This window comes from Neopsephotus bourkii, unplaced genomic scaffold, assembly GCF_033783945.1.
Source record: "Neopsephotus bourkii isolate Nb327-2 ecotype Australia unplaced genomic scaffold, CSIRO-AGI_Nbou_v1 NB_196, whole genome shotgun sequence".
NCBI classification, from domain to species: Eukaryota; Metazoa; Chordata; class Aves; order Psittaciformes; family Psittacidae; genus Neopsephotus; species Neopsephotus bourkii.
Genome location: NW_026900709.1, coordinates 9,055,909 through 9,082,665, shown reverse-complemented (window position 1 = coordinate 9,082,665; position 26,757 = coordinate 9,055,909). Strand labels below are relative to the sequence as shown.

General features: G+C 38.5%; 1 long non-coding RNA gene across 1 annotated transcript in view; it reads right to left on the bottom strand.

The window, feature by feature from the left end:
• LOC133226077 (uncharacterized) overlaps nt 1-26,757 on the bottom strand; it is a 52,702-nt gene that overhangs the window by 24,457 nt on the left and 1,488 nt on the right. The window contains exon 2 of the long non-coding RNA XR_009729399.1: nt 9,420-9,498. This is a non-coding gene — a long non-coding RNA (uncharacterized LOC133226077). The remainder of the gene's footprint in view (nt 1-9,419; nt 9,499-26,757) is intronic.

Below are 26,757 nucleotides of genomic sequence, written 5' to 3'. Positions count from 1 at the left end.
GAGAAAACACTGAGGATTTTACAGTGCCCAGTTTAAAAAAGGTCAGCTCCTTTGAATTGGAGGAAAAAAAATAATTAAAAAAATCAATAATTTTAATGGGTTCCAGCAGAGGAAACTACAGACCACTGAGATACACTCTGCCTAAGATAAGGCTGTCTTCTCACTTTTCATCATTTTACTGTCTGCTCAACTGGTTGGCAGTTATGATGCTGACAGTTTAATCCTAATTTCTAAATCAGTGTCAACAACTATTTCTTTCTTTGGAAATGATACAGAAAGACCATAAACGATGCAGTGCATGATGCCAAACAAGCCTTTTCCTTTTGGCACACCAGGAAAAGAAAAAAAAGCAACAACAACAAAAAATCAACACAAAAATCCCCACCCCAAAATAAAACCACAAGAAAATATATCCACAGCCATTCCCTTTTCCTAGGAAACAGCAAACCAAACACAGTGTATGAAATCTTTTCCCAGCTAGCGTGGGCAGTTATCACTGTCAGAAGACAGGACCAAATTACATTTGATCCCTTTGCTCATTTAAGTTACAGATAGTCGTGCTTCTAAAAAATAAACTGGTAAACTAAACAAGTCCTACTGGATTAATGATTCTGTGCCTTTACCTCAATCAAAATAGGTTATCACTGCAGAAGAAGCTAGGGGTACTTTGGTCTGAAATAGAATTAAATTTGCCTTTACTGGGGAAGAAGGATAATACATAGCGTGCCGCATTTTCTTATATATAAATGGATTAGGATCAGTGCACTTTTACTTGAAAAGTAGTTGTTAGTGTTTCTAAGATTTTAACAGCTCCCAGGGATGTATGAATTTGCTAACTTAAGCAATGATGTCTGGATCAAATGTATACATAGAATGACTGACTTGATATATATGTCCTTTGGGTATGAGGTTTTGTTTGTACAGGACTGTAATGTGACCTTGGCATGAGCCCAGATGTGTGACTGAAGTAGCTCATTTTATGCTACTGCATAAAATGTATCTTGGGAAGTGAAACTGCACCTTGTTGCAACCCACTTCATCTTACAGGCACCGTACCTCGTACCAGCCTACCCCAGCTGAATGGCTCCCTTTCAGTTCTTTTGTATGTTATATTGCTGTCTGATAGCATAAAAAAACCCTCTTAATTTCAGTATGAATCTTATGAAGCTTATTAAAAACAGATGCCCATCAACAAAGGCTTGCTTCTGAATGTTTCTGAAAAGAAATGCTGTCCATTATTTATCTTGTAAGCCTAATGTGAAACCCCCATCAACAGACTCTTCCCAGCTAGCTTGTGCTACCCTGTCCTGATGCCTGGGAATAGGAAGTGTACAATATCCATGTCTCCCACTGGAATCAGGGAAATCCTGTTGTCTTCAATGTATAGCACGTTCTCAGCATCCCACAGGATGTGGTCTTCAAGGTTCAGTTCACAAAAGCATGTGCTTAACTTAAGCATATGAGTAGTTCCATTAATACTGAAGTACTTAATGTTAACCATGTATGTTTGCTTGCATGGACTAGTTTCTTAATTAGCTACTCACCCTTTAATCCTCCCTATCTTTTCACCTCTGTACTGTTACATGCCTCAATTTCTTTAATCAGATAATGAACACTAGGGAAGCTGTTATTTACTGTTTATACTTCAAGATTGGAACAACAAAAAAAAAGACTGTGTGTAGAGACTTATTAAACATGGTAAAGCCAAAATACAATGGCATAAAAAGATGTGTACAACTTTTGAATAATATCTTAATTTTCCTTCTGCTAAGTAAATGACTTTTTGCACTTCCTAAAGCAACGCATGGATTTCTTTATGAGATGTTTTATGCAGTTTAAAAGTTGCACATTCTTTAAACTCCCAGGTTTAAAGCCCTATTACACTGTCAACTCAGCAAATCAAAACTGAAATGCGGCAATGCAAAGACACCAGAACAGCCACATTGGTACAAAACCTACCACCACCAAAAAGCCAGCAAAAAAAATTACAATGAGGTTCTAGAAACACAAAATAGCATGGGGAGGGAGAGGAGGAAGGGAAAAAAAGGGAAACTCAAACAAACCAACTTCTGGCAAAAGTAGCTTTGAAGAGGATGTTTTCCAGTTACTGTTTTTCATTAGAAGTGTCTGCTGGTTGCACTTGGATATGCTGATTGCACTCTCTGCTTTCTGCCAATCTATCCTTATCAAGTCTAAGGCTGCCAGGAGGGCAGGAAAGCACATTTACAGTCATCAGGTTTCATTGCCTTTTCTATTCCCTTGACTTGTTGTTTTTTTCCTAATCTTTAAATTTTCTCTTTTTCTTAGTTCAGCACATTAGCACTCCTCCAAATTTTTAATTATTCTCCTTGGTAATCCCCTGGACCCCTCTGCTTGAACTTTCTTTCTCCACTCGTTTTGCCTCTGAGTAATGATCACCTATACTATACTTTACCAGTCTAACCCCCTATAGTTTTCTTTACTTCATCTGTATGCTGCAAGCTGTCCATTTCGGAGTTGCCTTGCAGTTTGACAACACTGGGAGTCTACTCTTTCTCAGGTGATTTCCCTGTCAGGCTCGCTGCTACTGAAAACAGGACTACTGACAGCATACGTTTTGAATCCAGCCATGAAAATTGCTTCGTGATAATCTTTACCAAATGCTGCATTACATGGCGCTACATTCGCTACTGCACTTGGAATTCTTCTCTCTGTTTGTAAATCTGTTTTTATAACCATATTATTTTGAACACTTCATTTCATGCCTAGTACTGAAAAAGGAATAAAGTATCACAGCAAAGCATTAGATGCTTACCTAAAAAGGGGATGCTAGCCTATCCAATTTTCTTACAGTACTGCTCACTTACTATAGTGAATAAGCCCAAGGTCCAATATGATTCCTTCATAATGTATACTGAACTGTATCATTTTCTTCCTCAAGCCTGTTTGCCACTAAGCCAGATGTACTCAACCCATCTTCTCATTACTATGATCAATCTTCTCTCTGCTGATCAGAATTTAATCCCATTAAATCACTAGGCTTGCAATAAGTGCATATCATACACACACATGCTTGCCACAGCAGATTACTATAACTGCCTTTATTTTTGGAACATGCTTTCAAGGCTCCCTTAGGCTAATCCGTACAACCCTGCTGCATGACAGCAGGAAGCTAGGAGCAGCACAGCCTTCCCATGGAGGGAGAATGGCATGCAGGGACTGCATGGAAGGCACAGATCCTTCCCCTAGTCCGTGCTCCAGGAGTGCAAAGTTGAGAATGGGTGGCAGGGAGGACAGAACAAACCATTTGTATATTATGGATCTTTCTACCTTACATAGTTGCTCATGGACGAGCTGCCAGCTTGGAAAAGTCAACCCCTATGGTCTGTGGAGGCTTCTGTATCTCCTGAGACAGTCCTGATACAGCTTTCTCAATTTTATTGAGATCTTTGATTATTTGCCCTAAAGAAGTAATAGAGCAATAAAGGTCTTGACTGGGGAGAAGTGTTCCAAGTGATTTAATGATTTGGAGCTGCCAATGTTTCAACTAGTTTGGGTCACTAGAGGGTGCAGATCAGCCTCTTCAGCCTCAGTCTGGACATTTGTTTTGTGACATATAGACCCAGAAAACCTCCTGATTTAAGATATTAAGTGCTTCTGGGAGGAGGCATGAAATACTCATTCTGAGTCTGTTTGCATGTGTCTAGTTTTCCTTTACAAGGACAGTTTTCCTTTTACAAGCATACACTACCAGGGTGCTATGTTATGTAAAATAAGGCATTTCATGCCCGTTTCCTGCCATATAAAAGGAAAGATTTTGTCAATATAACCATTAAACAGAACAGCACCATGAAAAACTAGGTATGGCTTATTTAGTCTTTTAATAGCCTGAAACCAGCACATTCAAATTATGTCACTTATTTTAAAAATAGAGAATATTCCCTTCTGTGTGTGGCTTGCCAAGCTAATTCCTCCATTCTAGCGCTTCTGATAAGCAGTTTTACAGTTTAATGGTCTCTAAATTTGTTAGGATCAACAAAGTTGCATAGAAATAACAAGATTATATTCGAATTAAAGTGTTAGCAATTTCTACTAATTTGGGTACATAAATACCTGTGACCAAGAGGGTATCTTCTAAGCTGTAAATACACAATTGGTAGTGTTTTCCACATTTTATGTAAAAATACAACTGTTGTGTCCAAACCTGTTTTTCGCTTTATGTGGCAATGGCTTTAGATCATGCTTTCATCTAGCTGTTGTAACAAACAACTTGGATTTACAAATACTCTTGCCAGGGAGCTTGTGGTTTGGAAAATAATGAGGATGAGAAAACCTTCCTTGTTCTCTGTGCAGGCTAGACTCTTAATGAGAGATAATAGTGATGGGCTACAAAGCAGAATGGTTCTCCTGAAAGATAATCATCTAATTGTCCCAGGAGCTGCACATGGCATCCTGAAACTTCTTACTGAATAAAATCATCTGTCCAGAACTTAATCAACAAAAAAGTTAATGCATTTAAGACTGCTTAAAAAGTTAAGATCAATCAATCAAGAGTGCACCTCTGAGTTCACATGGTCATTAGTGATTCTATTGAAGATCTAAGCTATTGCAACAAAGAAGTAGAGAGAGTGTTTATAAATTCTGGCAGAAGGAAGCAGATGTGATTTTTGTATGTTATAAATAGCTGGATTCACTTGATGGGCCACAGGTAAACCAGTAAATACTATTTGAATGAAAAGCATTGACTCTGCCCACACTCATCATTTTGGTACTTAACTCTGAAAGAGAAATTTCTGTTATGAAATAGTCAGGAGTTATGGTGTGAATTTAATTCTTGACAGTACTCAAATCTACCATGCTGCACAGGAGTCAAAATATCATAAAATGATAAAATGTCATCAACAACCCAAAGGATTCCCCATGCAGATTATCCAACTGCAAGAAGTACATGTAAGAGCATAACTGTGGTGACGTAGATAGTGTCCAGATGCTGGTTTGTCTATTATTACTTTTATGTCTATAGTCTCCGCTATGGATCAAAAGGCCTGTTCCATAGAAGTGGATTGGCAGCTAAGAAAGGTGAAACAAGCCCAACACCTGTTATGAAATGGGGCTGCAAGCAGATAAAGCCACACTGACTCTTAGTCATTCTCTGTCAGAAAGAGAGGAGTCTGAGTAGGGAAAGAGGGTAAAGACAGAAGAATTAATAATAACATCGTATTTGCCTACTGTGAAAAGGGAAAAGTAGGAGCAGCAGAGTTTTCCCAAAAATACCCCAAAAAGTTGACGCCTTTGATAGAATTATTTTCAGGATTTAAATTCATAGACTTGATTAATTTTAAACATTTCACATGCTATTCAACAGCAAGCTGCATGTTCAAAAAATTCTAGTTTAAAATTTGTTCTTTACCTAATCTCTTAGATGACCTAAAATAATTACACATAAAAAACAAATGAGTGTAGCACTAGAGAAAGATCCTCTGAGGAGGGGATGACATGAAAGGGAGGCTTGACATAGACTCAGGACCTTGGCAGGTGGGAGATGTCCCTGGTTCTAGGCAGAGCTGGCAAACTGGTGTGTGCTCTGCAGAAGTGACACTCATATGGAAGCTCTGCTTTTGGCCCATTGCAGGCAGAATAAAGTGGATAACCTCTGCTGAATCAATGCTTGGCTCTGTACAACCATGCAGTGTCCCTGCAAAGGTGACTGTGATAAAAACACTGTGAGGCAGCTCTAAATGGAGCCTGATGAACATGGTAGGGCTGTACAAGTACAACTAGGGCAAGGGTAGCGTTACTAAGAGGCTGAATAAAATTCAGCAAAACATTATTAATTTTTTCAAGCAGTTCTCATGTCAGAAAATGAGGAACCCCCTGTGTTACGGACAGTGCTGTGACTGGCCTCAGTTCTCTGCTGAGACTTAGAAGAACATAAAACCCAGCAGCAGCAAAACAGTGACTATCCAGTGGGCAGATGCCATGGGATCTGCAACTGTAGGCTGCAAGTCGATATATATCAAGCACTGGTACTGTATGGATTATTTACATGATGATACTGTGAAGAGAAATTTATGGTGGAAGTTTAAAGCACATTTAAATTCCCATGTGGACATCTCTTCATATTCAATATTTGAAAGTGGGGCACAATATGAGACAGGAAGAAATAAGACTCTGTTTCTTCAAGTGTTAAATTCTGCTCAGAGAAGCCATGCTATAATTGATTCTATTCTGAGTCAAACAGAGTTTAGGAGAGAGGCAGTTTAATAAAATCTTAGTTAGTTCTATTTCAGAAGTCTATGCCTAGGAAAAAACAAAACCAAACCAAACCCCAACATCATGTAAAAAATAACATAAGACTTGCATAAAAATTCCTAGTCTGAAGTAGATGTTTTGTCTCTATATTGAAGAGACATCAATTTGATAGATGAACTACTCAATGGATAAAAAACTGGCTGGATGGCCACACGCAAAGAGTTGTGGTCAATGGCTCAATGTCCAGCTGGAGACCAGTAACGACTGGTGTTCCTCAGGGATTGGTGTTGGGAACAGTCTTGTTTAACATCTTCGTTGCCGGCATGGACAGTGGGATTGAGTGCGCCCTCAGCAAGTTTGCCGATGACACCAAGCTGTGTGGTTCGGTTGATGCGCTGGAGGGAAGGAATGCCATCCAGAGGGACCTTGACACGCTTGTGAGGTGGGCTGATGCCAACCTCATGAAGTTTAACCATGGCATGTGTAAGGTCCTACACCTGGGTTGGAGCAATCCCAGACACAGCTACAGGCTGGGCAGAGAAGAGATTCAGAGCAGCCCTGTGGAGAAGGACTTGGGGGTGCTGGTCGATGAGAAAATGAACATGAGCCGGCAGTGTGTGCTCACTGCCCAGAAAGCCAACCATTTCCTGGGCTGCATCAAAAGGAGCGTGACCAGCAGGTCGAAGGAGGTGATCCTGCCCCTTTATTCTGCTCTCATGAGACCTCACCTGGAGTACTGTGTGCAGTTCTGGTGTCCTCAACATAAAAAGGACATGGATCTGTTGGAACAAGTCCAGAGGAGGGCCACGAGGATGATCAGGGGACTGGAGCACCTCCCATATGAAGATCGGCTGAGAAAGTTGGGGCTGTTCATCCTGGAGAAGAGAAGGCTGCATGGAGACCTCAGAGCAGCCTTCCAGTATCTGAAGGGGGCCTATAGAGATGATGGGGAGGGATTCCTCATTAGGGACTGTAGTGATAGGACAAGGGGTAATGGGTTAAAACTTAAACAGGGGGAGTTTAAACTGGATATGAGGAGGAAGTTCTATACTGTGAGGATGGTGAGGTACTGGAATGGGTTGCCCAAGGAAGTTGTGACTACTCCATCCCTGATGGATTCAAGGCCAGGGTGGACAGATCCTTGGGTGGCGTGGTTTAGTGCGAACTGTCCCTGCCCATGGCAGGGGGGTTGGAACTTCATGGTCTTAAGGTCCTTTCCAACCATAACTATTCTATGATTCTGTGTTAAAATTATGTTCTTTCGCTCATGAGTTAGGGACATACATTGCAATATCGTGCTATTCAGATGCTATATATTCTCTGAAAAGTAAGTATAACACATTTCTGTCAAAAGTACCTCTACAAGCAAAGACAGTTCATTTCCTGAAGGAAGAGTTCTCTCAGTATCTTGCCCATATACTCTGCTAAGGTTAAAAAAAAAAAAAAAACCACTGCATTTTTATCTTTTTTATTCTTCTGTCTTTCATTCTTCTTTTATATTGTTCTTGCCATTTTCTGAACGTAAATTTCTAGATCAGTGAAGAGATCCTTGACCCTCCACTAATAATTAGCATTTTGAGACAGACTGAAGTCAAAGACCTGTAGATTAAAAGCATTATAGCCTGTTACCAGTCTACCAGGATAGTTTGCCCTAATGTTGTGTCATTTAGAAAAGAGGTCCTCTAGTTTGTGATCTTCTACATTAATTGTTTAAAAAGGAATTAATCCTAAAATAATTCATGCCAGTTTATATTGTTATCATCTATCTGCAGGTTTTTGTTCATTCCAGCTGTAAATGTAATGGAATTCTCTCTTTTCTGTCCTTCATGGTTCAATCTCTGTAATTGTAATTCACGGTCAAGATATCTGTCAATTCATCGCTCCTTTTGCTGGTCGGTAGTTCATACAACAATGAAAACTATCTGCCAAGAAGCACCTGTCTTTTTAATAATTCAAGATATTAAATAAATAAAATGGAGTATGTACCTGCTGCCTTATTTTCTTTAAACTCACTCATCCCTCTCATACACATTTCATGACAAAAGCTGTAGGTTAAGAGATGCTGATTTGTCATCAGCACGTACAGTGAAGTTGCAATAAGGAAAAACTTCGCTTTTCTGACTGTTTCCCTACAAAGAGGGATAACAATTTCAAGCCACTGTCAATATGAGTGTGACAGTTGTTTAAGTTAGCCAAGACGCATGCATGAAGTGAACGTATTTATACTGTCTGTGCTTTTAAACAGTTACAGTGAAATTGAAATACCTTCATAGGGAATTAAGTTCAACACAGTATTTTTTAGAATATCAATTATTTTGATTTTTTTTATTTAATAAAAAACTTTACTCCCTGTGTTATTTCTATTGGTTTATTTCTTTAACTTTTCAATTGGGATAGCTTAATATGTAAAGTTCAGACAACGTTAAGCACAACAAAGTTAGGAATTTGACTGTTACATCCATGATGATGTAACTGTTCTGCTTATGGTATCCGTCACAGAAGTACTGTGATTACTCACAATGTACCTACAAAGTGTAGTTTTGAACAGAAATCTACTTTTTGCTATTTCACAGGTTGGGAACTGACCCACAGGGACCAAATCCAGATCCTCAATCGCTGCTTAAAGATCTTCATACCACCAAGTTGATTGCAATGTTGTGTGGCTGCTTTGAGCATCTGACCTGGCAGAACTGTCCAGTGCCAAAGATGGAGTGTTTAGTGGAAAAAGGATCATGAATATGAACCTTTTATGCTTTAGGCACTAAGCATGAAGATGTCTTTCCATTTCATTTTTTAATATCCACTTTGAATTTTGTTTTTCAATCAGCATATATTTGAATAATCAAACATTTATTTTTATCAAGAGAGAGTCTGAAATGTGAGAATTCACTGTTCTGTACTTTTCCCTCAAGCAATCTGTGGAAAGAAAAAATCTGTATTTCACAGATAACATGGCCATTAGCAGCTTAGTCTGCTGCTTCTGACCAGCAGTATTATGTCACACATAGTTTTGATATCAGAATTGAAAGCAGCAGGTATTCATTTTTCCCTTACTATTTCAGACATATTGTATCTTGTTAGATAATATATGTTGCAATTTACCAAAAAACATGAACATTTTGATAACTGAAGAATGGTTATTAAAAATCCCTCGAACAAACAATTAATAATGTAGGTAAGAGCCAGACCTGGTGTGCATGGGGGAGCAGGGAGGTGTTATCTTCCTTGTGTACAGCCTCTTCCAGCCTGAAGGTTTTCAGAGCACATCTGGAGCTACAGCAGAAGCATTACTTAATTACTACACTGTGATGTGGATGATTTCAGTGGCATAAGGAGGATCGGATACTCAAAGCAGTAGCATGGCCTTGCCATCCTTGTCATCAGGCAGTAAAATAAGGTATGATGTTCTGAGAGATATTAGTCTGCCAATTTCCATGGCAAACCACCACTGTTAGCGACTGTTTTAGCCTGTTACATAAGATCACACTGATTTTTCTTCAGAAGGTGTTGAAGATAACAGCTCTTTTGGAAAGAAGATAAAACAAAACACCCACAAAGAGGGAGGAACAAAACAGCACTGTTAGAAAGAAGCAGCAGCTCTTGTCTCTCAGACCATCCCTGACTTGCAGACCATAAGCTTCTTTTGGTCCATCTGCACTTTTCATACTGATATCAAATCATGTAGTCCCCAGGGCAATGGCTGAATAAGTACATGAATAAATCTCTCCTTTCTGCTGACTAATTTCTGACTTACCATTTTTAATCTCCAGGCTCTGCTCTCTTTGAAGGGTTTTGTTCTCTCTAGCTATTTATGTAACATGCACAATGATTCTTACCTCCTGCTAGAGAGAGTGGCTTTTGGGAGTCTTGAGAAACCTTGTGCTTCCCCTTCCTGGAGCTACTCAATGTCAAAAATAATGGAAAAGGGAAAAAAAAAAAAGAAAAGAAAAGATTGCCTTTGGTTCTCAGAGAGGGCCTGTGAGGTGAAACAAGGTAATATACCATTATAGATTATATCCCTAGGGTATTCCTGTGAGCAGCATTCTGGATGAACTGTGTTTCAAGGACTCCTTAATCTAAGACATGCCTGTAATTTTTAAAGTAAAAACCAAACCCCTGTGCTCCTTCTTGACCCCCTGTGCAAGGACCCTTCACCCAGCAGGAAGGGGTGTTACGCTGCTTCTTGTTTAACTCACATGCATTCTAACTCTCTAACTCAACAAAGTTGCCTTCTGAGCTGCTTTAAAGCCCACACAAAATTCCCTGGTGCTGCAAATATGAAGCCCGCAATACTTGTGTACAGTTATTGCCAGCAGCACGCCCATGACTCTGGGTTTTCACCACACAGCATCATTAGCACTTAGACTGCAAACTGCTTGGGCTAAAGACCCTGTCAGGGACTAGTTTTGTCAAGTACTGTGTGCAGCTATGGTATTTGAATGAATCATAATGCAGTATTAGACTGCCATGTGGCATCACTAGACTGCCATGTCAGGCAAAACATTATATATAGCAAAATGAATTCAATGGAAGTGAAAAAAGGCCTTGGCATATTTAAGGAAAAGAATGGTTTGACTCCTGCTGTAAAAGGAAAATGGGGGTGAGGAGGAAGAGAGAAAAAAAGAAAGACTGATTGCCCAAGTGTGTGCATATTATAAAGCTGTCATTTACAGGAATGAAAGAAAAATAAACTCCCTTTCTACTACTGACATAATCTAATAACCTGCATTGCTTTATGTAGAATCTGCACAGAGCTAATGACTTCAGATCTTGCTGACCCTGTATGGCTCAGTTCCCAGAGTCCTACTGAGCATATGGGGAAAATAGCCAGGTTTTGTACAAACACAAACGTTTGCTTGAGCTGAGCCCAGGACCAATACAGTCTAACCATCACCTTGGGATAGAAAGTTTTGTTGCCAAGTAAAAATATAATCTGGAAGCTAAGAGTCAGTAAGAAATAGAGTTGTTTCCTCAGACAGGCCTTCTCTGCTATGAAAATCAAATCCATGGTAAGAGGAGCAGATTGTAAAAAAATTGTACTATGATGATGTCTAAATACCTCCTAAAAAAGGATTTATGATTTTAGTCTAGTCCTGAAGGGAGCTTGCAGAACTACAGGACCCCTGGCACTGATGTGGGGATTGCAGATAGCACAAATTAGGCTCTAAATAATGGATCAAAAAGAGAAGCCTCCAAAGCTACATTTTATTGCTCTTTGGGGAATAGCGCAGACTATTATAAAATACTGCAGCTTATGAAGCTCCAATAGCATTGTGCAGTTTAAAGGAAAAAAAAAAAAAGCCTCAAGGAAAACGGGGAAAGCTCAGTGGCAGTGAGCCAGGTAGAGCTACACTTTCTTATTGTAGGAGACAGTGGTACATGGGGCAGGGATGGTGGGATGTCCTGGAGATGGCCACATCCCGACCTTACGCAGTGTTCAGCATCCTGCCTTTCAATCTTGTACAACTTAATGTAAACTTGTAATGCCTGGGTGCTTCAGCTTTCAATCCTACATTCTTAAAATAAAGCAAAGGTTAAGCAAGAGCAATTATGGGATGATGATATTCAGGTATATTCAGTTGGTTGCTGCTACCAATTTCTGTCTGAGCATGAGCATACCAGAAACCATCTCTGTTTCTTCTGTCAAAAGGGGCAGACATCATCAGCATAAAACAGCCTTTGTTAATTCAAGTTGTATTATGATATAAGACATACTTGTCCTCAATTAAAGCTATACAGCATGCTTACTTATGGCTCTGGGGTCTTTTCCCAATTGATTTTGAATTGAAAAAAAGCAAACAAAACCCCAAAGTCAATTATGATCAATAGAAATTAAGTAAAAATTAAATGTAAATAAATACTAGATCAAATATAAATTAAAACATGTCAGAGAAAAGTAGTTTATTTTCACCTGAAACTTAAACAGGCCAGTAGCAGCAAATGCTTGGCTACCTCTAAGCAAATCTAAAGCTTGCTTGCCAGACTCAATCTCTGGTGATGAGCTCTTTGCAGCTACATGCAAGACTCAGTAAGAAAACAGATGGCACACTGGAGCTTTACTTCATGAAGAATAATAGATGAGTAGATAGAGACTCTCAATCTCAGAGTGGCACACAGGGTGATCAGAATCCTAATCACAATCACCCTGTGATAAAAGACTCTGGATGAAGAATGAATTAAGGTGGTTTAGTCTGTTTTATCAATAAAAGTAATAGTAAGACATATTTCTTACAATTCTTTAAGCAGAAGACTCACAGGAGCGATACATATTGCTTACAAAGCATCATGAAGTGGGATAAATCACTCTGTCCATTTAAGGGTTGTGTGTTTGCTGCCTCTGTATTATCAGCAAGATTATTCCCTGAATTTTGGCAAATGCATAAGAATATATAAAAAATATACAGACCAAACTTCTCCTTCTGGCATCTTTTGTCCCTGCACTGTGAAGCCTGGCACAGGTTAGAAAACAAATCATCTGCTCTGTGTTGCCCTGTTTTGTTATTATGATGCATTATAGACTAATGCAGGATTCTGTCATCTAGAAATATTTGAGCAAGATTTCCATATTTGAAAAACAATTTCCTGTCAAGAAGGTAATAACAAGTGAAATAACATCAATATAACTGGAATATTAGGACAGCCTAAAAGTAATGATATTGCAGCCTAAGGTATTAGAAGGAAATAGCTTAAATTATTCAGCAAGTAAACTGATGTCATGTGGTCAATGCACTACATATTTCACATATCCCAATTAGAATTAATGTAATAATAAAGATTGATTATTAAGTAATAAACACTGGCCAAACAAATTACTTTAAACATAAGTCAAATCTGCTAGGACAGCATACCTCTTTCTCTCTCTGGGTTGCAGAGCAGACCTTGACACAAGCCGGAGCAGAACAAACAATTCTTCACAAGTATTTTCAGACTCCTTTGCCCATCTTGCAAATATAGATCAGGCTCTCTTTGAAGCTACTGAAAACTCTGTGCGCACTGTTTGGTCAGTGTGTTACTGTCCACAGTGTGACGGTAATAATAAAACAAATAACAATATTTGGGCTTACCTGTGTAAGACTGCACCAGCTACCTATGCTGGTTATAATGAAACGGAGTAAACTATATGGGGAAACTGCGCATTTTTGTTTGTATTGCAGTATCAATTAATTTGGTAAAAGCAGACTCATTTATGGACTTCTAGGCCTTTTGCTGAACGTAAGCAATGATTTGTGCTACAGAGATTTTTAATACTGAATTGTACCCCTTCATAAATAGTGATTCAACCAGTGTGACAAACTGCAAAGCCTTGCAGCTTTCATGAAATGCCGTTCCCGTCTTACTGTCTTTCAGATGGTGTCAAGTGGTACAAAGTTGTGCCAAGATACAGTTAGCAGCAAAGAATCTTTCCTATCACCTTCCTTTTAATTCATTGCAAATAGTGCATTTTCATCCACAGATACAAGCTCATCTTGTCTACAAGATAGAAAAATGAAGCTGAATTTTGGATCATGCGCTAATACAAGACCTCTCATCCCACAGCTAATACAAGACCCTTCATCCCACAGCCTTCAGACTGTGGGGTGGGATTCACTCTTGTTTCATATACAAGCGCTTACAGAAAACCTGCAAACTAACTGGGTAAGCCCCTTCAAGTCCTTCATATTTGTTTTCACCTTTTCTGAGTTATACTCATTAAAGTAAACTTCTAACATGGCACTGCTGCTGATCTTCTCGCAGACATTGCTCTTTCATTGTTTTAAGTTATGCAAGCCTTCAGGCTGCATGAATTTGCAAGTCCATTGTTCTAAGGCGGTTTGTCACAAGAAACAACGAAGGAAATGGGAACAGAAGAACTTCCAGCTCATGCTGTACAGCGCTGCTGTGAAAAGGCAGGTCCATCTTGCTTGTGTGCATCAAAAGACAGTGAAAAACAGCTTATATGGACAAAACTTTTTCTTTTTTTTATGATATTTGGCATTAGAACACAAATAATTTGAAGTATTCAAGACCTATTACAAAATTAACAATGGAATACCTAATTGATTAGGGGCAAATATACCCATGCAAGACTTAAAGCAGCATAGAGAACAGTATGTTAGAGATGAAAAAATTGAAGTCTTTGTTTCAGATTTACCTTATCACAAGTGTCTGTCCCCACTGTACATGGCTCTGGTCAGCATGTGTAAGCAATAACTGACGATATGAGAATTTAGTTGGCCTTTTCAAATAAAGCTTACCTTCAAAGTTACAATAAACCAGTACTCTCAGAAGTCATTGGTAAAGATGGCAAACATGAAAAAAACTACCTGTTGTTTGTAAACGTTCAAATAGCAAATAAAGAAATGTAAGACCACTGCTTCCTGCCCTAGATACTTTACAATTCATGACCACTTAGTAGAAAACTTAACTGAGATATAGTGCTTTTGAGACACTTCTTCAAACACACTTTGCTGTTTCAGGCCTCTCCTCTCTGCCTCTTGGCATATTGTGCAGTTCTACCCTGTATCAGATTTATATGCAATATACTCCTAGATCTTGAGGTAAACTATCAGGCATCTGAAAGAGACCCCAAATGAAATATTCATGAACTGTCATAACATTCATTACCATTTTATGATTCTCTTTACTTGGTTGAACAACAACGCTTTCTAGCACTCTATTAAATCAGCTAGCAAACTTTATAAATCATCGGCTAAACTACATGAATCTGTCACTTCTTAATGTACTGTCTGGGCTCCAAAAATGCTTGAGTACATGGCAAAGTCATACTACTTGTACGACTCTCTTTGCTGTCATTCTTCAACATCGATTTTTCTGGGTGAACTCTTACTGTATTAAGAATTTACCATATTTTTACAATTGAGTTTGAGTTTAGTAGACAGATAAGCAATAAAAAATAGGTAAAATCTAAAATATTTATTTTTGCAATGATGAAAATGTCCTTAGCTTATCTAGAAGACAATAATACAAATGTGCATGGACTCACTAACTAAAACCAAAATTTTTTTGCTAAGCTGTAGTGAATAGAATGGGGACATTCAGATCTAGCTAAAACTTTGCAAGACTTCTAATGCTGCACTGAAAGCTAACTCAATCTGCTTGAAGATGATGCTAAATCCTAGTGAAGGAAAGTGGAAGTGATTGGAATTGCTGAGGACACAGATGACCTAAAGAAGAATCAGACCTGTCCATTTCCATTGTGACCTCTCGTTTCAGGGCTGTCTACAGTATACTTTTTCCACCAGTCATTGCAGGCTAACAATAGCCCTCATACGAACTTTTATCAATGACTTGCTGCCCCAGATCAACATGGTCCTTTTATCTGTTGTATTTACTGGAGTCAACACCATGCACCTTCTTGTCTTACTGGTTTCTTCTCTGGTTACACTGGCTTTTGCTTAGCCTGTCTCTCCGTGTTGCGTGCTAAAAATCCCAAATCTACATAGTTCTTAGTCATGACAAATTTTAAGCAATTCTATCATGGCTGACTTTGGCCACATCATCTTAGTCAAATAATGTCCCCTGCAAGTTACTGAATAATAATTTAAAAAATAAACTCTATATCTAAACTGAAACAAAAGTATTGACTATCTCCTGAATTTGTTGGCTATAGTTGCACCTAATGCAATATTTTCAGCAGTATCTGTTCTGCTGATAATGTTTTACAAGGTCACATAATAAATTTTGTGTTCTCACACTGAATCTTTCTGCATCAAAATCTTTGACCTCTTTTCTACTACACACCAGGTCTTACTGATTTGTGTGACTTTCTCCTGAAGCTATGGAAGTGTCAGGATATTTTGAAGCTAATTTCTTTCCTCGAAGGAGCTGATAGATAGCCTAGAAATGATTTACACACAAGGTTAACCTTTTAATACCCATTATCTATTCCTGTGCTTGAAGTTCAGTGCTAGTTTAAGTGCTTTGCCAGGTTAGAGAAACAGAGCTGGGTTGAGGGCCCCTGACATCAGCAGGAGGCATTTACAGAGGCAAAATAAACTTTGAATTAGCTTAAGAGAATTTATAGCCATTAAAAGACCATTCAAGATGTCTATATATTTATGCATCCATTTAAAAAATTGCCAAAGGCAAAAGATGTCAGAGTAGATTGTAAAGTTTTGGTCTACTTATTATAAGAGCTTTTAACTGTTAGTATGGAAACATTGTGTTAAGTGATATGAAGTATAATTTCAAATTTCAAGTTCAGAAAAGAAAAAGCACCACAGAGAAAATGTTAGTCTGTACCTGCTAACATGCTAGATTTTCTTAAAAAAAAAAAAGAAAAAGAAAAAGAAATGAAACATTTTCATTAGTGCTTCACGTTTTGTAATTCTTTCTCATCAGTAACATGTAGCAAGATTTGACTTTAGAGTTGATACTGAACAATCTGCAAAAAGATACAGACCTCATTTAATAAATAGCAGCTAAGTTCAGTCTGGCATCCTGCTTCTGGATTCATTGAGAGCAATGACAATACTCTTGTTATCTTAGATAGAGGCATGTTTTATTTTGGGTGATTAAATGCTATCACAAAAAAACCCTAACATCTTTCTCATTTTTCCATAAACACTTCTCTGTAGTACACGTTTCCAAAAGATGAGCATACAAGGGTGAATGAGATTTCCCTGGGTCAAGTTTGAGCTTCTTTTGAAGAAGCCTGTAGTTTATATTAGAAACGTAGTAAGAAATGAGAAACACGTATCTACTGTCAAATGAAGTCTAGATGTTTAACTTTTTAACTTGGAAGGAATATCTGCTTTGCAGATACCTTTCCAAACATGAGTTATTATACTTTGTGACGATAGAACTGAGCATTGTTGTAATTAGCAGAGCAATATAGTAAAGACACTAAACCAACAAAGCATCACAAGACGGAAATGATTGCAAATTATCCATTGGATTATTTTTTTTCAGAGGAGAATTGGTTTTGACTAATCAAACATTTCTACAGAGGATAAGCTTTCTCCTCAAAATACTTTAGGTTACAAAATCATACATTTTTAAAAAGTTTATGAAAAAAACACTAAATATCTTTCATGAAAACTCACTTTTCTCCTCCTAAACATATTGTACTAACATCAAACTTGGTAGCACATTGCACAGGTAGCATCCTCTGCAGGTAACTGAGAGAAGGCAGCAACTTTGTTGCACTTTTTGTGGAAGGGAGCATAAAATCCTGAAGTCTGTTGCTTTAACTAAATTTGAAGACCACTGCTTTTCAGTTCAAGATATTTTGTGTGAACATTCTAATTTATCATTGAAATTATGGATGTGACAGTTTATAAAACTGTCAAATTATCTTCCAATAGAGATAATTCATTACAGGCTGAAATTGTCATGTTCTATCAACTCCAGATAAAATTTAAAGCAATGATACCAAAATTCTCTGAGATACAATACAACACACCATAATAGTACCAAAATTCTCCTGTTTGCTAAATAACTACTTTAGGTGCTTGGTTTGCAATGATAATATTGCTTTGTTTTGTTAAGCACTTCCTTTTTCAATTCTGGGTTGCAAAAAAAAAAACCCAAAAACCAACAAACAAAACCAAACAACATTTTAGAAGTTTTGCTTATAGGTTTCCATCTGACATAACAACAGTTTGGAAGTTATTTTTGTTGAAGTTGGAACATCTCAGTGGCAGTATCTCACACCAATTTATATTGTTAAATATTTATATTCAAGCTGGAAAAGGCAAGATTAAGGTGCTAAAATGTGTTTGTATAGCAACATTTGAGACATCCTAAGGTATAAGTGACATCCATGCAGGACTGGCAATGGGATGCAGTACACAGAAGAGAGTCAAGTTGCTTTGAGGTAGTAAGTAAAGGATAGGCATGATAACCCAGCCATCAAAAATTGTATTGGATGCCTATTTTGGAGGTATCTGAAATGTTTCTATAAAATATGTAACATTATATCATTAATCCTCCTAATCACTGAGTAGCTGAACAAACACTTCCTACTGAATTATAAGCTTCTGATGAAGGCAGGTTAGTTGAAGACCTTGTCCATAAACCAAATAATGTAAGATAATGTCATCTTACACAGTAACAAATTGAAACATAGCGTGCCTTACTTGGGTAAAATCACAGGAGATATGAAAGTCACAAGACCGTACACCATGTCTGAAGTAACTTTTTTTTTTAAATCCTGAGAAGCTCTATCTAGGGAAATTTGTTTCTTTGTTTGAACCCTTAGGAGAAAAGGAGCATTAATCCCATCTGAATTTTGTTATCTAATTTTACCAGGAAATCTAGTTAGCACAGCCCTCCGACCCTTTTCCTGTCAGTGGAAGCAGGTGCTCTGAATTCCCTTCTGAAGGAACACAAGTCAAGTTTTACTCAAGTGCTTTCTGCAAGGCTTACATTTATGGATAAGTTCAGGTAATAAAATGCCATTCTTGATGACCAAGCACCAAAAACTTTAGGATTATTTTTTGTGACTACACCCACAATTCTCAGGTCTGCTTTGGTGCCCTGGCTACTTTGTTACCCACCACATCTCTCATCTTCTATGAGAAAAGCTGTTTTAAAAAGTGCACCATCTTTCACATGACATTAGGGAGAGTGCCTTATATCAGACTCCCACAGTAGTGGAACAGAACATAATGGTCTAGACTCTGCTTTCATCTTTGTATCAGCTTGGATTTCGAGTCACCAATGAATATAATGAAATTATACAAGCTATGTATTATGATAATTGGCCATAATTATAGTGCTTAGAGATAATTAGATGAAGAATTACTTGAAATACAGTAGTAAAATCAATAGACAGTGAGTAGAAAAGCAATTAGATAACCTTTCAGGAAAAGCTTTTTTTTTTAAAAAAAATTATCAGAATTTATTTAAGGAGTTTTGTATTTATGGAGTCCTGGCTTAAGAATATCAGCAGCATTTTTCAGTTAGACACCCTAGGACTCAGAAACGTGACAGATTTGTATCACAACTATGCCTAGATGGAAAGGTGGGAGAGAGAGAACTTTACAAGAGGAAATAATGAATTCTTCCTTGGCCATTGTCTTAACAAAAAAAAACAACCATCAAACAAATCACTTAATGAAATTAGCTGTAAACAGAGAGCAAAAGAAAATCTCCAACATCAGACTCTGTATGATAAGAATTTTCATGTACATGGACAAGTTGGACAACATAAGGCCAGCTGAACCTCATGAGAGCTCTACAGTGTTCTACTTGGGCATGGTCACAAACAAGTCTCTTCAATTTATACTTGCAGCATTGCTTCATAATGCTCATTCTTCAGGATAGATTCTGCTAGTGCTCATATGGATGTTCTCCTGGCTCTAGGCCCATCCTCTCTGACTTCTAGCCATGATCCAATAGCCAGATAAAAGGAAACTCAGGAGAAGAGAGAAGAAAGGAAGGCCATTAAAAGAAAGAGACCTGGCCTAAATCCAGACAGAATGTCCTCAATGGCTTCTTTAGGGTGACTTTGTAAATCAGTGCCAGCCGTGAGTACTATTAGACCTTCAGCAAGAACGGGATTCTAGCCCACAGTTTGATCTGCTTTGCTTAGCACATCTCCCTGTTCAGGCTTTCAGCACAGCAGATGTCTATCTCCAGCTTCAGATGTCTGAATGCCTTCCAAATCAGCAACATCAGAGAACTTCCCTCAAAGTTCCAAAATAAAAGCTACAAAAATGGGATCAGATCACTACTAATGCCGAGCTGGTAAGTGAAAGGGGTGCCAGTCTTTGATCACCACATGGAGCTTATTAATTGCCACTTTTCTGGATCACTCAGGTCAAAATCACTACATAACACCAATATTCTTATAATATTATTCAATTAATACAGGTATTTTAAACACCATTATTTAGCATATCTCCAGACACCTCAAACTATTGAGCCAATCTAACTTATGGGCTTCAGCTTCCCACCTGCAGACTTTCATGAAGTGACAACCCAGTGCAACACCATTCCAGTGTCACTTCTCCAGATTAAATAACAATAAATTCCTTGCAATCCTAAGAAAAGAATTTTGGTCTTTGATGCGACACTTGGTAACAGGGCATGTGATTCATAACCCAGGCTTTACTAGTTGGCAATGCTCCATGGAAAAGAGGAGCAGTTGTTAGCAATAGCTGTCCTTCCCTCACAACTGAACCACCTCCACTGCCAATTCAAGGCTGCATTCCCCAAGCTGCATCTGCCCGTGTTCACTGCATTGTCCTCTCCTGCCATCCTCACGTCCTTGTCCTCAGAATTTCCAGTGCCTAGTCACTGCTTTAGCTCACATATTTTTCCATCTGTATTTCACCCCTTTCTTCTTCGAATTAAAAAGCAATTTTTATGAGCATTTCAGGTTTTCTCCACCGTTTGTATCTAATAGTTTAGATGGCTAAAATAGCTGTTAGAAAAATCTTTAAGTTAAACATTTGGTAAATAGCAAAGTTAATTTTAAACATTAACTTAGACACAGATCTCATATTACAGACAACTTTTTAGTTACTGCAGCAGAGCACAGGAAACCTAGGAGTCCCCCCACATATGAAATATGCTACAATTATGTTTCTAGATATAATTTGACCTGTTTCCCAGAGGTACAGTAACAGTTTTTCTCCACTTACTTCCTAGCTTTTCTCTATATGCTAGAGGTTTACCCGAAGGCAAGAAGCATAAGTTACAAATCATATTTTCATATGTTAAAACCAATAGCTGAGTAGGTTGGTAAACAAGTTTGCAGCACATTTTCAATTCTTTGTATTTGTTTTCTTCCTTCCCATGCAATTCAGAAGCTCTATTAATCTTAAAGTATGCTGATATTTTATATCCTAAAGAAAAAATAAAATTGTTGTGTTGCGTTTGTGTGGCAAGGTTTTGGTAGCTGGGGGGGGGGCACAGGTGATGGCTTCTGTGAGAATCTGCTTGAAGCTTCCCCTGTGTTCAATAGATTCAATGGCAACCGGCTCCAAGATGGACTCACTGCTGGCCAAGGCTGAGCCCATCAGCTATGGTAGAGCACCTCTGGGATAACATAGTTAAGAAGGGTAAAACAAACCCCAACACTGCTTGTGCAACAGTAATGGCAGCCAGAGAGAGGAGTGAAAATATGTGAGAGAAAGGACTCTGCAGACACCAAGGTCAGTGCAGATGGAGGGCAGGAGGCACTTCAGGTACGAGAGCAGAGATTCCCCTGCAGCCCATGGTGCAGACCATGGCAAGGCAGGCTGTGCCCCTGCAGCCCATGGAGGTCCATGGTGGAGCAGATCTCCCCCTGCAGTCTGTGGAGGACCCCATGCTGGATCAGGGGCATGCCTGAAGGAGGCTGTGACCCCGTGTGACCCCCATGCTGGAGTACGCTCTCAGCAGGACCAGTGGTCCATGGACAGAGGAGCCGACAGTGGAGCAAGATTGCTGCAGGACTTGTGACACTGCAGGGGACCCATGCTGGAGCAGCCTGTTCCTGAACAATGCACCCCATGGAGGGGACCCACACTTCACAGTTTGTGAACAAGAAGTCTGTAGGAGGAAGCCCACACTGGAGCAGAGGAAGAGTGTGAGGAATGGCCCCCTGAGGAGGAAGGAGCAGCAGAGACAATGTGTGATAAACTGACCACAATCCCATTCCACGTCCCCATGTGCTGCTGGGGGTGGGGAGGAGGTAGAGAATTTGAGAGTGAAATTGAGCCTGGGAAGATGAGGTGGAGGTGGTTTAAGACTTGTTTTTTTATTTCTGCTAATCTGATTTGATTGGTAATAAATTGAATTAATTTCCCTAAGTTGAGTCTGATTTTGCCCATGACTATAATTGGTGAGTGATCTTTCCTTGCCCTTATCTCGCCCCATGAGCCTTTTGTTATATTTTCTCCCCCTTGTCCAGCTGGGAAAAGGGAGTGATAAAGGGGCTTTGATGGCACCTGGTTTCCAGTCATGATCAACCCACCACACTTGTGTAATCCATTTACAAACAGATAAACCTCAAATGTGAATAAATGGGTGACCATAAATACTTGCAATAGCCGAGATCTAAAAGCTGAAAATTAAATAGACTGAACTTGGACTCAGTCTCTCAAGTTCTATATGTCACAAAATGATGCAACATAATTTGCCAGAATCTGTACAACAGTTAATATCAAGGGAATGGAAACATGACAGTGATATTTTACTCCATGTGACTGGACTTTTTAGTGTAGTGATTTTGGTCATTTCAAGAATTTGGGCAGCAATAATATTATTGTACATTAATAAGCTAGAACTAGTCTCCAGATATATGCAGAAAAGGAGTTATTTGTCAGGAGATGAGTCCCATGAGATACTGAACATTCCGGATCCAATTCAACAGAGTATTTAAGCACATACTATTTCACTTCAAGCACAGGAGCAAATCCTTTCTTTAAGCTATAGTTTTCAGTACCTTGAAGAATTAAATTTGGTTTTCCTAAATTTGCAAGTGATATAACTAGTGAACAAAATAAACAGTCAGATGATGCAAGTCAAGCCATAATGTACAAACATCAACAATACAGACTACTTGTTCTAGCAAGCCTGTTGTTTGTAGCATATAACCTCTCTGCTTTGCAACTGTTGTCTTATATCCATGTTTTCTTTACCACAGCTAGTTATTTCCTAAAATACAGTACACAGCAATATTAATTTCCTGAACAGCTCTCCTCCTTGAATGAGGCAGATGTGCTTCAGCTCCATACTGGCTGTCAGCTTCAATTATTCTGGAGCCAGCCAAATTCTCACTACAATCACGGCTGTCATGCTCATTGACTTGGCAAGAGTAGTGTGAGGTGACATACATATCCCTGCATTATTCCAACTTTCCTAAGGATCCAACCCAAGTTATCCTGTAAAAAACTGTATAAACCCAAACTTGAAGAATTGTTGCAAAGCCAGTTATTTTTGTTGAGCATAGTTTTGGAGTAAGTAATGAGCTCAGCGCTTCTCCAGTTTGAAGATTTCAATATTTTGAGGTCCTAGTGAAAAGAACAGGCTTAACTACTATCCCTTATCAAAAGAGCCCTGAGAAGCAGGGTTTATTAGGCTAGGCACAACAACATTTTAATGCAAATAGTATCTGAATTGAAGAAGACTTAATTCTGGTGGCTGAGATTAAATTAATGTATCTCCACTTATACCATTCCTGAGCAAGATACCTCTAGCAACCTGAAAAAGGTGACTCAGATATTTGCAGTGCTGTGTTCAGTTTTTCAGATCAGCAAGACAGCCCCTGTTTTGCAGAACTGTCAGTGTCCAATTTGTTTTGTTCTCAAAAATTTTAACAATCAACAAAGAAAAAAAAAAAGGAAAAACTCCATGTCAAAATGAAAATTTGGCTTCTCATACAGAGAAATATCTGGCACCTGACTGATGCACTGGAATTTGGAGTGCTTCAGTCTCCCCATGAACACAATGCCTATTTGACGTCCAACAGAAGAAAGAATACAGTACTCACTGGCATATTTTAATCTTTTTGTAACCGCATGAATGTACATGAGCCTGCTAAAGCAGATTTAGTGGTTTGAGGTTTTTTCATCATAAGATGCTTTCTAGAATACATGTTGAGTATTTATGCTTTTGACTCCCAGTTGTTGAACGTTTTCCAGCAACTTTAGTTAAAAGAGTAAAGAGAGAGACTGCAATAAAGTGTATTTAAAGAGTAACTGACTTAGATATTTTCTCAAAACTACACATTCCAGCAATAGTTTTTTCATTGCTTCCAGCCTATACAAGGACAAGTTTTTTCAGTTAGCTTCTGGCTACCATCCAGTCAGATGTTTAGGTGCTTGAATGAACTTGGAGAAATATTTTTACAGTGTGAAGAATCTGTGCTTAATCACTTGGGCAAAAATATCCTATTTTGATTCTTGGCTACAGTACTTGTCTAAAATTGCTTAGTCACGTGAAAGTACAATTTCACTAGCTAGCAGATATCCCTTTGAAATTTCACTTGCAACATACTTTAGCTCACCAGCTTTGACCCTCATGTAAGGTCATCTACTCTGCTGTTTAAATAAAAATACACACCATGATAACTCACAGTAGTTTCCAGTCATGCAGAAATGTGAGTGAACAAGTTATTGATTTTAGTGTCTGACATGACCTGCTTGTAATTAGGAAATCAATAACCTGGAATTCTTCCTCTCTTGCCACCACCTGCCTTTCCCCCAAATTCCAAAAATATCCCTGCATTCAATTAATGCTGATGCTGGATTCCCATCCCCATTTTGCAACACAAGCAATTCTCTACTACTTACATAATTTCATACCTTCTACTTTGGCCTCAAGGCCTGGATGGTGGTTGTGGAAAGAATTTATTAAGTAGCACAGAAATTAATGTTCAAAAGACACCATAAAACCTGACAATATAGCAGAATTTGGCTGATATTAAAATCATAACAGGTATATGAAGAAAATACTCAGCTGACAACATTAGTCAAACTATTGATGCCTCACCATTTCACTGAGTTGGCAAAGTAGCTGGAACATGTTCTGCTTCCATCCTGCCTAATCCCCTCTTGCTACATTACCATGTTGCTGGAATTCTTGGCAAAATGCTATTACTGAACTTTAGCATCACTGTACCTGATTGACAGTACCCAGTTAGTTTCTCACTAGGTACTACTGCTCGTTTTCGGTAGTTTTACAGAAGATTAGGGGACTTGAAAATATTTGAGATTGTTGCTGAAGAGTGAAACAGGGCATGCAGACAAACTAATGGAAGAAATCAAATATTTAAATCACATATGTAAAGGACTTCGGGCATCTTACATGGCATCTCAGAAAAGAGTCAATTATGGTTCACAGAAAGAATCTAATAATAACTAAAGTAGGCCAAATGCAAACACTGTCATCCTGCAAAAATCTGAAAGAAGCTATACAAATAGCAGTGAAGGAAGACAAATATGTGCGCTCCTAGCATGCATACCCCAGAGTACCCTTACTGAATCGCATTATGAGAATATGATCTACCAAGCTCGGGAAATTCTGAGTTCAGATACAGCTACATTTCACCTGAAAAGTCTGCCAAACCTAACGTACTTTGCACTCCAAAACTGCAACAAACTCATAAAAAATCATGGCAAGTACTTTTGTACTTACCTGATTCTTTATACTGGCTAAAAAAAGAACAATGCACAATGTTGCATAGTTTCCACTATGCTTAAAATGCAGAGGTGGCAACTAAAAGCAGCAGGAACAGTAATCAGAAGAGAATAATACTACTGGAAGCACAAAGCAAAAACCAAGCTTCAGCAAGTATACAAAAATAGTTTTCTTCCTTGCAGCTTCACGTACTGAGGGTTTTGAATGAATATTAAAGGTACTGACAAAATAGCAATGTATTCCAAGCAAGCACAAGAACCTTTAGTGAGACACATTAGGAGTTATTTAGTGGATGTTGAAAAATAGGGTTGTCAAAAGGATTTATCCTTTTTTTCTAGTGTAAGCTTTGTGAAAATAAACTTACATTCTTGGAGAGAATCTAGTTCTGGTACAACAGATGTAGAAGTTCATCCTTCATTTAAAGTACAATTCACTGCCTATAGTGTTTTAAGCATTGTATACATTACCACATTGGTGTAAAAGAATAGGAATTTGCTTTCCTGAAAGAAGTCAACATATTAACCTTCAAGAAATGCATTTTTACAATTCCATACTTTTCTGACAAAAAAAAAATCTATGACTCCAGGAATTGTTTTCAGTGGACTCAGCTGCTTTCAGTGGAAGACTTCCCAAAAATATCTTTCAGGGGTTAAAGTTTGTTTACATCTTATCTGGCTTTCACTATCATGCTCTCACTATCCGCCCAGGCAGTGGTGCTCTCCCTCACTCTTCAGGGGACATTCCAGGGCTTAAACACACTGTTTTTCAGAACTCTAAGCTTTATGCACTGAGGGCTTGTAATTTAGCATACATGGTGCATGCATTGCCCATCGTGAAGGTTTCCATGATGTTTCTTGGAAAAGAACTTAAATATTCTCATGGAGTTAGTGGGATAAGCTGGATCAATTCAGTGATATAATTTATGACAGAAGTCTACCACAGCATTTTTGAAGAACAGCTAATACAGAAACTTGGGAATGGAAATGAGGTGCCATTTTAAGAGCTAGAAAGTGATGCAAGAATTTCAAGTGGGAAAAAAGTGTACAGAGTCATAGCTGCTCTCCTCACAACCCAGGCAAAACCAGGAAAACAGTCTCCCTTGTTTGCTTCTTACTTTGCACTAATCTTCAGAGTCCACAGAGCAATACAGAATACTTCTCTTCCAATGCCTGTTTTGTTCTGCTGGATTTATTTCCTCTGATCTTCTCATCAGCAATACTGTGGCTACCCTATGTAGTCCTGCTGCAAATTACCCCTTTCCTTCTCCTCTCTATATTTTCATATAGTTAAGAGAATTTACTTGGCATATCAGAAATCATTAGCATTTTAAAATAAAAGCACATCTGTTATCTTATAGGCTTATTAGTTACTCCTGCCTACCAAGTAGTAGAAATACTCAGCTTGCTCTGCTTCTGCCTTTTAATGCTTTTCCACGATGACTGAAAATACAAA